This window comes from Castor canadensis, chromosome 3 (assembly GCF_047511655.1).
Source record: "Castor canadensis chromosome 3, mCasCan1.hap1v2, whole genome shotgun sequence".
Classification (NCBI taxonomy): Eukaryota; Metazoa; Chordata; class Mammalia; order Rodentia; family Castoridae; genus Castor; species Castor canadensis.
Window position 1 is genome coordinate 165,768,186 of NC_133388.1, and position 13,204 is coordinate 165,781,389.

Here is a 13,204-nt window from a genome sequence, read left to right on the forward strand (position 1 = left end):
ACTAGTGTTAGTTAAATAGCTCCCAAAATGTACCTTCTCTCACTCTCCAGGCTGCCACACTAGTACACATTGCCTTGGGCATTTTGTAATAACACCCCTACTTCTCTCAGCACATGCATTTGATGTGACCCCTGAACCCACCAATCCATTCTCCTCTACTCTGCAATCTAAATTACTTTTAAAGTAAATCTGATTAAGACATTTATACTTAAGCCCTTTAGATGTCTTGACTTTCTGTTTTTGAGATAAAAATAAAATCTTTCAAAATATTCTCTCAGTCCCTTTCTTTTTTGCATTATACCCTCCAGTAATATGAAACACTTTTTGGTTACTCAAATTCATTGGTATTCTATATGCATGAATAGCATACTTTAGATCTCAACTACATGTCACTTCTGCTGTGAAATTTCCTCTGATCTACTAAACCAGTCTAAGTGCTCCTGCCACCCTATATCATTGCATGTGTCACATTTTAACTTGCTTAATAATCTCCATGAAAAAAGCAGTCTCTTTCTTGCTTGCCATCAGGGTTCACTTCTTGAGCATACAAACTGCAGTGGCATAGACGCCTACATGTTCCTGCATTTCGTTGATGTTCTGCTGTCACAGAATTAAAATTTCAAACAAAATTTGAACAAAAAAATCACATTTTCATTTTGCTGAATCCTGAAAATTATGTAATTGATTCTGCTTGTCATTCAATCCATGTATAATTTTTAACACATGATCCACATGTAATAAACATGTATAAATTGAATGGCTAACTTAATGAATACTTATCTCTCATTTAGTTTTCTTTCTCTAAGAGTACTAAAGACTAAGACTCTATAGGATCAATTTAGCAATATGGTTGCATCATAAACTACTGCCCTATATGTTTTCGGTGACTTACTCCCTTCTTCTTTGTTGACTTGTTGGTCTCCCAAGAACCATTTCCTCCTCATTCAGTACATGTAGAATCAGAAACAAATGTTTAAAGGTGTCATTGCCCTGAGTAATAGAGTAAATGCAACTTTTCAATGTGAGATTTTTTTTCCTGCCAATGATTGAATAACAAAGAAAGGGAAAGGATGAAGAGACAAAGTCTTCTTTTGCTTGAAGAAAAACAATGAAGGGATTGGAGACTTAAAGTGAAAAAGGGATGAAGTAGCTTCCATCAATGAAGGAGAGACTAGAAGGGACCCAGTGCCATACTGCTACTGAACTATGGGTCAATTACAACTTACTACTACCTGAGAACAACAGAATTTCAAGGTGGAGGAGCAGAAGAGGAAACAAAACACTGTGTGAATAAGAGCTTCAAGGGAGATCACTTGTGAACAAAACCAAATGAAATAGAAAACTTGCAAAGATTACTATGATCTGGGTAAGTAGTGGTGCACTACTGCTAACAATGAAAAAACAGCCTTGTCACTTAAAGTCTAAAGCAAGGCAATGAGTGGTCTGTTGACTTTCGTGGTTTGATACTGGCTTGTGACAACATAAGAAACTTATGATAAACATAAAAACATCAGTGAATATATTGTCTATTTGAGCCAATTTCCTTTTAAAATTAAGACTTTTCAAATGAGGGACATATTTAAATAATGATTTTCCCATCCTATCACACCAGTAACAGTCCATTTAAAGACATGATACCTTTGACTAGTGCCATTGACTTCCCTGGGCACATTCTTCCCATATTCTGTTTGGGGGATCATTGATGTCATTTGCACCTGCAACTTCCCTTTATATAAGCCTCTTATTTTTAACCAAACAAAAGGTGCATTTTATGGTATGTACCATTATATTCTTCTATGAGGGGGACAAAAAATCAAGTGTTTAAAAGTACATATCTTGTAAAACATTACTATACTAAAACATATAGTTCTGTCAAATAAGAGAAAGACCATAGATTGTTATATCTTGCTGAGAAAAATTTGCCTTAATAGATTTTTCAACTCTCATTAACAGGATTAACAACAATTATTTCTGCATTCCAGGGAATCAAAGAAGATATAGGCTTTGTATCTGGCAGGTGGTCTATAGAAAAAAGGCTTGAACATATCTGACTTGTGTTTCATTGATGTTGAGAATGAGAGTTTGTTGTAAAGAAGGCTGCAAGTTGGAGAAAATTTGGTCTTGAAATATTTCTCCTGATAACAAAATGTTTTATAGCTTTTCTAGATTTGGGGATGACATGTGTTTCTTTCTTAGATCCTCTAAGATTTTCATTAATCTTTATTATCCATTTTTGTATATTGATTCTAAGCATTTTCAAATTTTCTACTACTAACTCAAAATTATCTTCTGCTCTATTTAAGTCACATAGACACTGACACCTCTCTAAGCTTCACATTTCTTATCTGTAATTCTATAATATTGATGACATTTATAATATCTTTGCAAAGCAGTTTTTATAAGATACTCTATGTAAAGCACATTGTCTAGAATATGGTGATATTTCATTAAATCTTAGCTATTAATATTACTGCTACTACTGAGATTAAGCTGATATATGATATTCTTAGAACTTAGAGTATATATTACTTAAAATAGGTTTGGTCTTAGTTTTTTCTTATAGGAGATTGTTTTGGGTTTTACTCTTAGGTCACTTATAATTAGGCATTGTGATGCAGATATTTATTGCCCTCAGACTCCATGAGCTCCCTGACACTTTCTTGAAATATTTTCCACCACAATAAATTTTGATTTAACCAGGGTGCCATATAGTTCATGCTTTATTTCAAATTTAGGTCAGGGAAAAATTTATGACAGAGAGAAATCCCCAACTAAAACTGATACAGAATCAAACAGCTTGGAGAGGATGGACTATATTCCATGGCCCAAGTGTGGGCCATGCTGTCCTGGATAAAACAGGATAATTTACACTCATCATCGTGCTCAGTGTAGTTAATATCCACCTCTTCATAGCTGTTCACCATTTACATTCAATTTCTCATAAAAATTCCTGGAAAAAATCCAATCACCTAAATCAATACCTCAAAGACCACATCTCCCAAGGGCAGAAGGTGTCCCCTACAGTGGTCTCCAGCAATCCTGGGAGTGCGGGCTGCAACTGAGCAGGCAGCTACAGTGGTATCTCATTTCTCTTCTTTTATGGAGAAATAAATTGAGTTTTAAAAACATTAAAAGACCTTCTCAAGACCAGTATAGCCAAGTGAGGTAATTTACCTTAAGAAGTAAATATCTATTTTGTTATAAAACTAGTGCTTGTAGTTTAAAATATGATTTTAAAATTTAGCTTCTCAGATTTCTAAAGCTATTCTGAGCTACTACTAAATGAATTCCCTCCTCATTTCAGTCTACAACATGGTGCTACATTCTTCAATTTTTTTAAACTAGAAACCTGGAACTGCATACCCAATACATCTTAGAAAACTTGTTATTATTTAATTTAAAATTGTCCTCTTTTCTATTTAATAGGAAAGAGTTTATGGTAATTATTTATTTAATAAACACATATTGATGATCTATTATGTGCTAAACAATAGATTAGGAACTGGGACTACCAAGAGTGGCATACAATCTAGGAAAAGAAAACACACTAGAAAATGTCAAGTCAACATTGGTCAACAGTCATTCTAAAAAATCATTACAAACAGTTTTGTGGGAATTCTGTAAAGCCTAATAAAAGCTAAGTCAAACTTCAAAATATAAGGAATAAAAAAACAGAAAATATTCAGAAACTTAAAACTGTGTGTATTTTTCCTGCTCACTCTGCTCTGAGAACACAAAAAAAGCAGGAAATTCTTCAGCAAGAGTAAATATATAGACCAAACCATAATGGTATATTACTATAGAGGTAATTCAATTCTACTAAAAAGTTAAGACAAAAGAATTAAGAACACCTGTAACTAAATTACAATAACGTATATATAACTAGATACAAACTGGGTCATGTAATATCAACGGAGAGGTAAAAACTGAAGTCTTTATCTCCTAGAGACAAATGAAAATGAAAACACAGCTTACCAAAGTTAGTGACTACAGCAAAGGCAGTACTAAAAGGGAAGCTTATAGTGATAAATGCCTGTGCTAAAAAAGAAGAAAGACCTCAAATAAACTATCTAACTTAACACCAAGGTATAAAAAAACAAGAACACACTAAAACTAATGTTAGCAAAGATCAAAGCGAAATAAATCAAATAAAGAACAGAAAAAAAAACCCAACAATGTTAAAGTTGATTTTTAGGGAAAAAAATGGACAAACCCTTTAAAATTTAGAAAAAAGAAAGAACACTCAAATAAATAAAATCCAAAATGAAAGAAGAGACATCACAATGGATGCCTGAGATATAAAAAGAACCATAAGAGAGCATTATGCAAAATTGTATGCCAACAAATTGGCTAACTTAGAAAATATGGGTAAATGCTAAAACATAAAAACCACTGCATTAAGAAGAAATAAAAAGTTTGGACAGGTCAATAACCAATAAGGAGATTGAAATGCCAGTAAAAGGCCTCTCAACAAGGAAAATCTTGGGACCACATATCTTCATAGCGGAATTCTATCAAACACTAAAAAAGTAATTAATACCAAACTTTTTTGTTGTTGTTATTGCTTGGATTTCTTGACTTTTTTTTATTTAGTCCCAGATACATAAAGATACAAAATTCCATTCCCTTTACTCCATCATGTGCAGTTACATCTTCTTATAATTCTAAATGACTGATGAAGCCGAGTAGAAACAAGCTATAGAAATTGGTTTTCAAAAACTAGTTCATAAGGAATTTGTGCTTTTATGGCTTTTGTATGACCTGTTTGAGTTTCATATCTCCTGACCTATTTGCAAATTGTCATTCAGATGTGCTTTACAGTAATATCTTTTTTAACTCTTCCAAAAAAACAGAAATAGAGTGAATACTTCTGAACTCAATTCAAAAAACAAACATCACCCTGATACACAAATCAGACAAACACACAGTGGAAAACAATTGATGAACAAAGATGCAAATATCCTCAATAAAATATTTGCAAACCAAATTAAACAGCACATCAAAAAGATATATATGATGACCATGTGAAATTTAACCTTGGGGACTGGCTGAGTAGCTCAAGCAGTAAGCCCCTGCCTAGTAAGTGCAAGCCCCTGAGTTAAAACCCAGGACTGCCAAAGTAGAAACTTAATCTTGGAATGAAAGTTTGGTTGACATAACCAAATTAGTCAATGTGATACAGAAAATCAACAGAATGAAAGATAAACGTCACATGACCTCTCAGTAAATGTAAGAAAAGCATTTGAAAAAGGTCAATGTCCATTCATATTAAAAATGTTCAAGAAAATAGATATTTCTCAACACAATGAAGTCTATTTATGAAAAGCTCACAGTTAACATCTAATAAGTGAAAGAAAACTTAAAGCTTTTCCTCTGAAATCTGGTAAAATGTAAGAACACTCTCTACTACCACTTTTAATCAACAAAGATTGAAAATACTAGCAAAAGCAATTAGTTAAAAAAAGAAATAAACGTCATCCAAATCAAAAGAAAAGAAGTAAAATTATGCCTATTTGTAGATAACATGATTTAATATATTAAAAATCCTAAATATTAAAAAGTAATAACCATAACATGTTAGAACTAATAAACAAATTTAGTAAAGTTTCAGAATAAAAAATCAGTACACAAAAAGCAATTGCATTTCTTTGTACCAATAATTCTCTATCTGAAGAAGAAATTTAGAAACAATCCTATTTCTAATAGTACCAAAAAGAATGAAATCCTTAATAATAAACTTAACCAAGGAGGTGAAAGACCTTTCCACTTAAAATCATAAAATATTTTTGAAAGAAACTGAAGATGACACAAATGGAAAGATATTTCATGCTCATGGACAGAAATAATACTACTCAAAGTGATATATAGTTTCAATGAAATCATTATTAAAACGACAATGACATTTTTCACAGAAATAGAAAAGCAATCTTCAAATTCATATGGCACTACGAAAACACAAAACAAAAAAGTGTAATAGCCAAAGCAATTTTCAAATAGAACAACAAATTTGGCTGCATGATATTTCTTGATTTGAAACTGTGATACATTGTAAGAATCTCTGTAAATACCACAATGTACCCCCACCCAATACAACAATAAGGGAAAAAAAGAAAAAATATATAGTAATCAAAACAGTAAGATACTAGCATATAGATCAATGTGACAGAATCAAGAGCTCAGAAAAATATTCAAGTAGATTTGGTCACTTAATTTTCAACAAGGGAATCAAGAGTATACATTGGGAAAAAAACAAATTAAAGTTTCTCACCAAAAAAGAATATAATGGGAAACTTGGTTATTCATGCAAAATAATGAAATTGGACTCATCTTTCCCCATACACAAAAATAAGTTCAAAATGAATTAACAATTTAAACATAAGACTTTAAATTATAAATGTAGTAGAAAACACAAAGGAAAAGTAAGCTTACATTGGCTTTGGCAATGATTTTTTGGATAACAGCTCTGCAGGCAGAAACAGTTGGATCATGAGTGTTAGGCCAGCCTGGTCTACACAGAGAAGCACTGTCTCAAAAACAAACAAGAAAAGCAACAAGATAAGCAAATAAAAAATCTTTTATTACTAATAAAAGCAAAAGTAAGTAAGTGAGATTACATCAAATTGAAAAGGTGCTACGTAAAAAAGAAGAAATCAGCAAAATAAACAGGAAGCCTATATGTTTGAAAATGTACAAAATACATAATAGAAAGAAAAGCATCCTAACTTAAAAATGAGCAAAAGAACCAAACAGACAGTTTTCCACACAAAAACATGGCTAACAGGTACATGTAAAAAGTGCTCAACATTACTAATGATCAGGAGAATGTAAACTAAAACTATGAAAGGATATCACCGTCCTCCAGTTTGAAGGGATGTTGTCCAAAAGACAAAAGATGACAGCCTGAGAGTGCTGGTGAGGATGTGAAGAAAACAAAATCCTTTCATGCAAATGTAAATTAGCACAACCACTGAGGCCAGCAATATGGAAGTCTCTCAAAAAATTAAAAATAAAACTACTGTATTATCTAGCAATCCCACTTCTGGTATATTTCATTTCCAAAGGAAGTGAAATCATACGTCATAGAGAAACTTGCACACCCTTGTTGACTGCAGCTCTATTCGCCAAGAAATGGAAGTAACCCAAGTGCCCATCAAATGATGAACAGATAAAGAAAATGTGTGCAGGGGTGTGTATATATTCGCACACCTATACACGCACACAATGGGATACTCTTCACAGCTATAATAAAAGAATGAAATTCTATCATTTGTGAAAACATGGATGAACTGGTGGTCTTTGGGTCATATGAAATAAGGCAGGCATAGAACAAGCACTGCATGATATCACTCATATGTGGAATCTAAAAAAAATTGATCCCATGGAAGTTGAGAGCAGAATTGTGGTTACCATAGGCTAGGGAGAATGGGAAGGAGAGAAGGATGGGAAAAGGTTAATTAATGGATACTAAATTATAGTCAGATAGGAGAAAGAAGCTCTGACATTCTATTGCACTGTGATGGGATGTCGAGCTAGGGGTTGTAGCTCAGCCATAGAGTGTTTGACTAGCTGTGTTAAGGCCCAGAACCACAAAAAAGAAAAGCTAGAAGAAAGTGTTTTGAATGTTTTCACCATAAAGAAATGGTAAGTATTTGAGGAAGTAGGTTTAGCTTGATTTGAAAATTATGCAATGAATGTATCAAAACATCACGTTACCCCATAAATATGTATAATTTTTTGGCATTAGTGAAATTTTTAAATTTCAATTTTTGCCTATTGGATTTACATAAAATGGACTACTATTGTATAGCTTTTTTGGGAGGTCACTAAAAATAATTTTACTTAAAACTAAAAAGGGAAGAAGAGCCATAATGCCTGTAGAAAATCAATTACATTAATTTATTAATTTATATAACTGCATTAGTTATAAGATCCTGCATTATTCAAAGATTCAATATGCTTATTTCTTGCTTATCCTATATATAAAAACTCAAAAGTGTGTCTTCCCATTATTACTACATTTCTGTGAAATTTCCTTTGCATTTTAATATGCTTTGCATTGTGGATTCTAAAGTATGTTATTAAAAATCACAAAGCATCCTACCTATTATATAATCATTTCAAATTATACCTTTCATCAGGTTAAAGACCAATTTAATGTAGTGTTCCTTATATTCTTTAAAATTTTATGATCCTTGTTTTCTTTCCTTGTCTGCTGATTGTGGAAATAATGTACATAGATGATAGGTTGATGATAAGTAGATAGGTAGATGACAGATATAGATAGATAGATAGATAGATAGATAGATAGATAGATAGATGACAGATAGATGATAGATAGATAAATAGTCCACTCTTCTACTATTCTACTCTTCTACTATTATTCTTTCTGGCTCATTTTGGATTAAGTACACATAAAGAATATTGTTGAATTATTGTTTCTTACGTGATCTGAGATTCTATATCTTTAAATAGAAGACATATTGGTCCTACTCTGGTTTGGGCACTGCTTAAGTAATCATTAATTTAAAAAAGAAATCCCTATTTTTCCAGTTAGCAGAATCATAAAGAAATTCTGTCATGAGAGATTCGTTTCATGTGTAGTTTACCCAAATACCTCCATATACTTTCATTTCTTTTCTTTTTCTTTTTATGTATCCTTGAAATCTGAGAATTATATTTTAGTAGAATTTTAGTAGACCTAGTCTACGTCGATTTGAAGGGATAGTATATATTTATAATTGTAACCTAGTAGTCAAATTCACTGTTTCCGGTGACTATCTCTCTAACTTAGCCCTATTCTAGCCAGGAGAGATCTTCATTCATCATTCCCTGTTTTTTCCCATCTGATGGAATCCATTAGGACAACGATCCCAAAACATGTATCTTCCAGAGTGCTTTCTACCTCTGCACTTGCCTGCGATAATACCAAAAATGAGATGTTCCATCTGCATTTGCCTTGAGGTTTGTCTTTAATTTTTTTTCTTCTTTTTCTCCCTCTCTCCCTCCATCCCTCCTATCTTCAAATTTTTGATATCAGTTATCTAGCAAACTTCATTTTTGCTTATGATTCTTTTCTAATATTTTTTCTGAAATGTCATAAGTATTTTAGTTTACAAGTTGAGAATGGTTTTATCTGGCTGTTGACCAAATCTCTCTAAGCCTGAAGTCATCTTGAGCAATTTATTTTTCTGGCAATAATTTGAGAGCAATAGTAATGACTTCATGGAAAACTTCATTTTTAAAGATTCTTAGAAAGTCAAAGTAAGTCATCCCCCTCTGAAGTATTCTGAAGTTAGGAAAGTTCAGAATTAAATTACTCTTTATATTTAAGACCTAATATTTTCAGGCTATATAAAATTCAGTTCTTATTTTGCCCCCAAAGTTCCTGAGTATTTTTTTGAGATAATCTCAAAAAGGGGTGTGCCATCTTAGTCACCTGCACTAGAAAGCTTGCCTCAAGTGTCTATTCAGTAACAAAGATGCTCTAAATAGATGAGAAATTACCTTCAGGAGAGTAAGAGCTAAACATGTAGATAAAGCACAGAGCAGGCATTAGAAATCTGTCTGCGTTTGGAAGAACTATTCTGGACAGCCTCCTCTGGACCCATGGACAGAATATATGTCTCTTGTATGTTCACTCCACTGAAAGTAACATATGGTACCTAAAATGGTTAGAAATCACTCTCAGAGGCTTGGTTGCTTCCATCCTAAGTCCTAACTTGTCCAGATCTTACTGAGAAAGATACTTGCTGGAATTTCATGGTAGAGGTTATTTAACAAAATTGAGAAAGTAGATGCTGACATTTGGAGGGCTACTCACAGATTCTCTCTTCATCCTTCCTCAATGTGATGGAGGTCATTCATACATAATGAAAATTATGTAATCCTTTTTCCCCATATAGATATAAATATCTGAGCACAGACAGTCACATTTTCTTCAAATCAATGAAAAAAATCCACTGAAAGAGAATTGGCAAAAGGATGAATTCCAGGGTTGTGACTCAGGATTAAACTAAGTATTTAAGAAATATTTTTTCAGAGATGTGGGGGGTCTAAGAATATGAAAGGAAAAAAAATCAATCAGGCATGCTGGGTGTGGTGGCACACACTTGTGGTCCCAGCTACACAGGAGCTGGGCAACTACTCAGCGTCAGAGGCCAGCTAGACATAAGCTTAAGCTCATATATGAAAAACAGACAAACTAAAATGCAAAAAGATCTGGAGTGTGGTCCAAGTGGTAGAGTGTGTTAGCACCAGGCCAAGAGATCAATCCCCAGTGATAGGGGAGGGAGAAGACAATAACCTTTAGATTTTAAAAAGGCATTTCCATAGCTTAATTAAATCTAGACATGTACAGTCCAACAGAACGATATGGGGGCAGAGAACTGGGTGTATCATGTCATCCATTTCCATCTTGAAGTTATATCATCCATGACTTAAGGTTCAACAAACTCTCCAGAATCCTGTCTTTTAGTTCACATCTTTTGTCCCTAAAATGGTAGCTTCAGACATCCTGATAAAGCAATATCAAAATCACACAAGATGATATCCTCCTAACTTGTGAGAAATTATAGAATAATTTCCTTCTGAATGTACACATTTTAGAATGAGCAACATTTGTAAGTGTTTAAGACCATCAAATCTATAACATTTATACATTTTTGATAATATACTATTGTAGAGATTTTGGCACATTAGAATAATGAGTTAGTCATATATTTCAAATTGATTTACACCTGTGATTTATATATAGTTTTGAAGCACTTCTGAGAATTCATTTTTCACTGTGTATTTTCAAACTATCAGATATATTAAAGCTAGTTAAATTCTTAGAAATAGTTTATTTACTAATTCAGACAACCCAAGTACTCAGAAAGTATAAATTGTATAAGTTTAATGAAATAGTAAATGAAACCAAATATTTTCCAAAGGCAATTAAGTATTTGGTGAAACTTGCTAGAATTTTAAATAGAATTATATGAAATGTAAATCAAACAAAAGCTTCTTAAAAGAGAAGATGGGTTCTTGTATTTGTAACTGTAATGAAATAGGAATTTTTAAAAGTTCAATTGACTTCTATTCATACAAAAACCATCCTAGAAGTTTTCCCAGAACTCTTATTCAATGTTTAAGTAACAAAAGTAACCCTTAAAAAAAAAAGTTACCTGCCTTTCCTAGCACAGTGCCAATTTAATCCCAAGGCATGTGTTCCATCTTCCAAATTCTCTGTGCATAAGCTGTTCTTGGGTTTTACTTAGAAGGGTTGAAGTGGTGTGGTAAGCCTCCATACAACTACAGAGAAGAGGATGCCAGTTGATTGGCATGAACTGATGGCAGAAAGGCCTCATTTACTCAGAATGAATAGTACTGATTAAGCATACAGACTACTGTATATTTCCCCCCTAAAACATACATATTTAGCTTCAAATTTAGATTATATAGAATGTGGTTCTGAAGTGCTGCCAGACTACTGGATCTAATGCAAGGAAACTCAACAATAGCTATCCCCAGAGAGTTCTCCAAAAAGGATTCTAATCAAAGAACCAATGCTGTACTAATAACAGCTTCAGGCTTCATGGGTAATCATTCAGCAGACATTCATTGGATACCCACTATATGCCAACATTAGAAACCCAGAGGTGACACGGACTTACATACCCCCCTACCTCATTGCTCACCAACCTTTTCATGTAGTTCTACTATATGAAAGGTAATCAATTAGAGAAGCAATTTATATTACAGAATGAACTTCCATGAGGCTAAGGGAGCACATTATAAAGATCCTTAGCGTAGTCTGGAAGGATGCAGAAAGAAAATCTGAAACCTGAAAAATAAGTGGGAGCTATGTTCATTTATTTTATTTTATAAAAACGAAAAAAACCTAAATGTGACTTTTCCATGAATTCCAAGTTTGCTTTGGATGCTTGAGAGCAAGCCAAAATAAAATCCTCCTTTGGCATCATGCTAAGAAATTAATTAAATGTACTTGCATTGTTGAACTGACAAAGCTCAAATTTCAGATTTTGAGAGGAAGGTAAATAAGTTGTAACTTCTGATGTAGCATAACTGTGTAGGACAAGTATTAGGGGAATTGGGTAGGGATAGAGGAAACTATAGTATACAACCAGTGTCCCAGTTTTTCAGAAACTTGGAAATTCATTATTAAGAGATTTTGCAAAGTCGATCATGGGAGCAATAGAAAGCTGATCCCTGTTAATACAGTATGGTTTGGTAGAAAGAATATAGAGCATCATAGCTATTTCAGAGCCTCCTAAAACTGATAATTTTTGACACAAAACTTTGACATACCTAGGTACACCAACTGAAGAACCAACTTAACATCTCCTGTGTTCATTGGGTCTAAAACATAAAGACCAAATTAACAATTAGTCTCCCAAAGACTTAAAAATACCACTAACTGTTGAACCAATTATACTTTGAATTTTGCATCTGGGCTACAAGGAGTCAACTTTAAAAACTGATTTTTTAAGTTAATTTTTAAATTTTTAATTCTGAAAATTAAATTTTCTTATATATGTTGAAAATCTATATATAAATTTAAATCCTTTTTAAAAGATGACATTTCTATGTCAATAGTGAAATTAGCATTTTTTCTACTTACAGTGTGAAATCATTTATAATATTCATAAATTTTGTCATGCTCTAAATAATCAATGCCTCAACAAGGATGTCTATTTTCTAAGTTGTTCTATAAAATTTTAGAAAGCATTTAATGATTCCTCCCTTAGTCTAGACAATCCATCATAAATATGAAATGCTCAACTAAAATTGTCTAATTATATGCAATTATATTTGATGAACTAAATTACATTACTTTGTATTTAATTGGGTTGGACTAAGGTTGACTTGAATTGGGGATGAGTTGAGCTGCGTTGGGCTATAGTGAATTGCATTGAACTAAGCTGAGATTCAATGAAATAAATTGAATAGAATTAGATCAAGTGGCAAAGATATGCCAGTGGTAAAGGACTTTGTATTTTGCTTTATTCTTTTATCCCAAGGGCCTAGAAGATTTCTTAGAATAATATATATATTCAATACATTTTGAGGTATAAATAAAAACTTTACTGGCAATTACACTTACACATCCAGTAATAACTTTTGGTTATGTACACATAGGCACTGTACTATTTCCTAGTGAGACAGTTGATAGATAGGATATCCTGTTGTAAGGAGATTATAG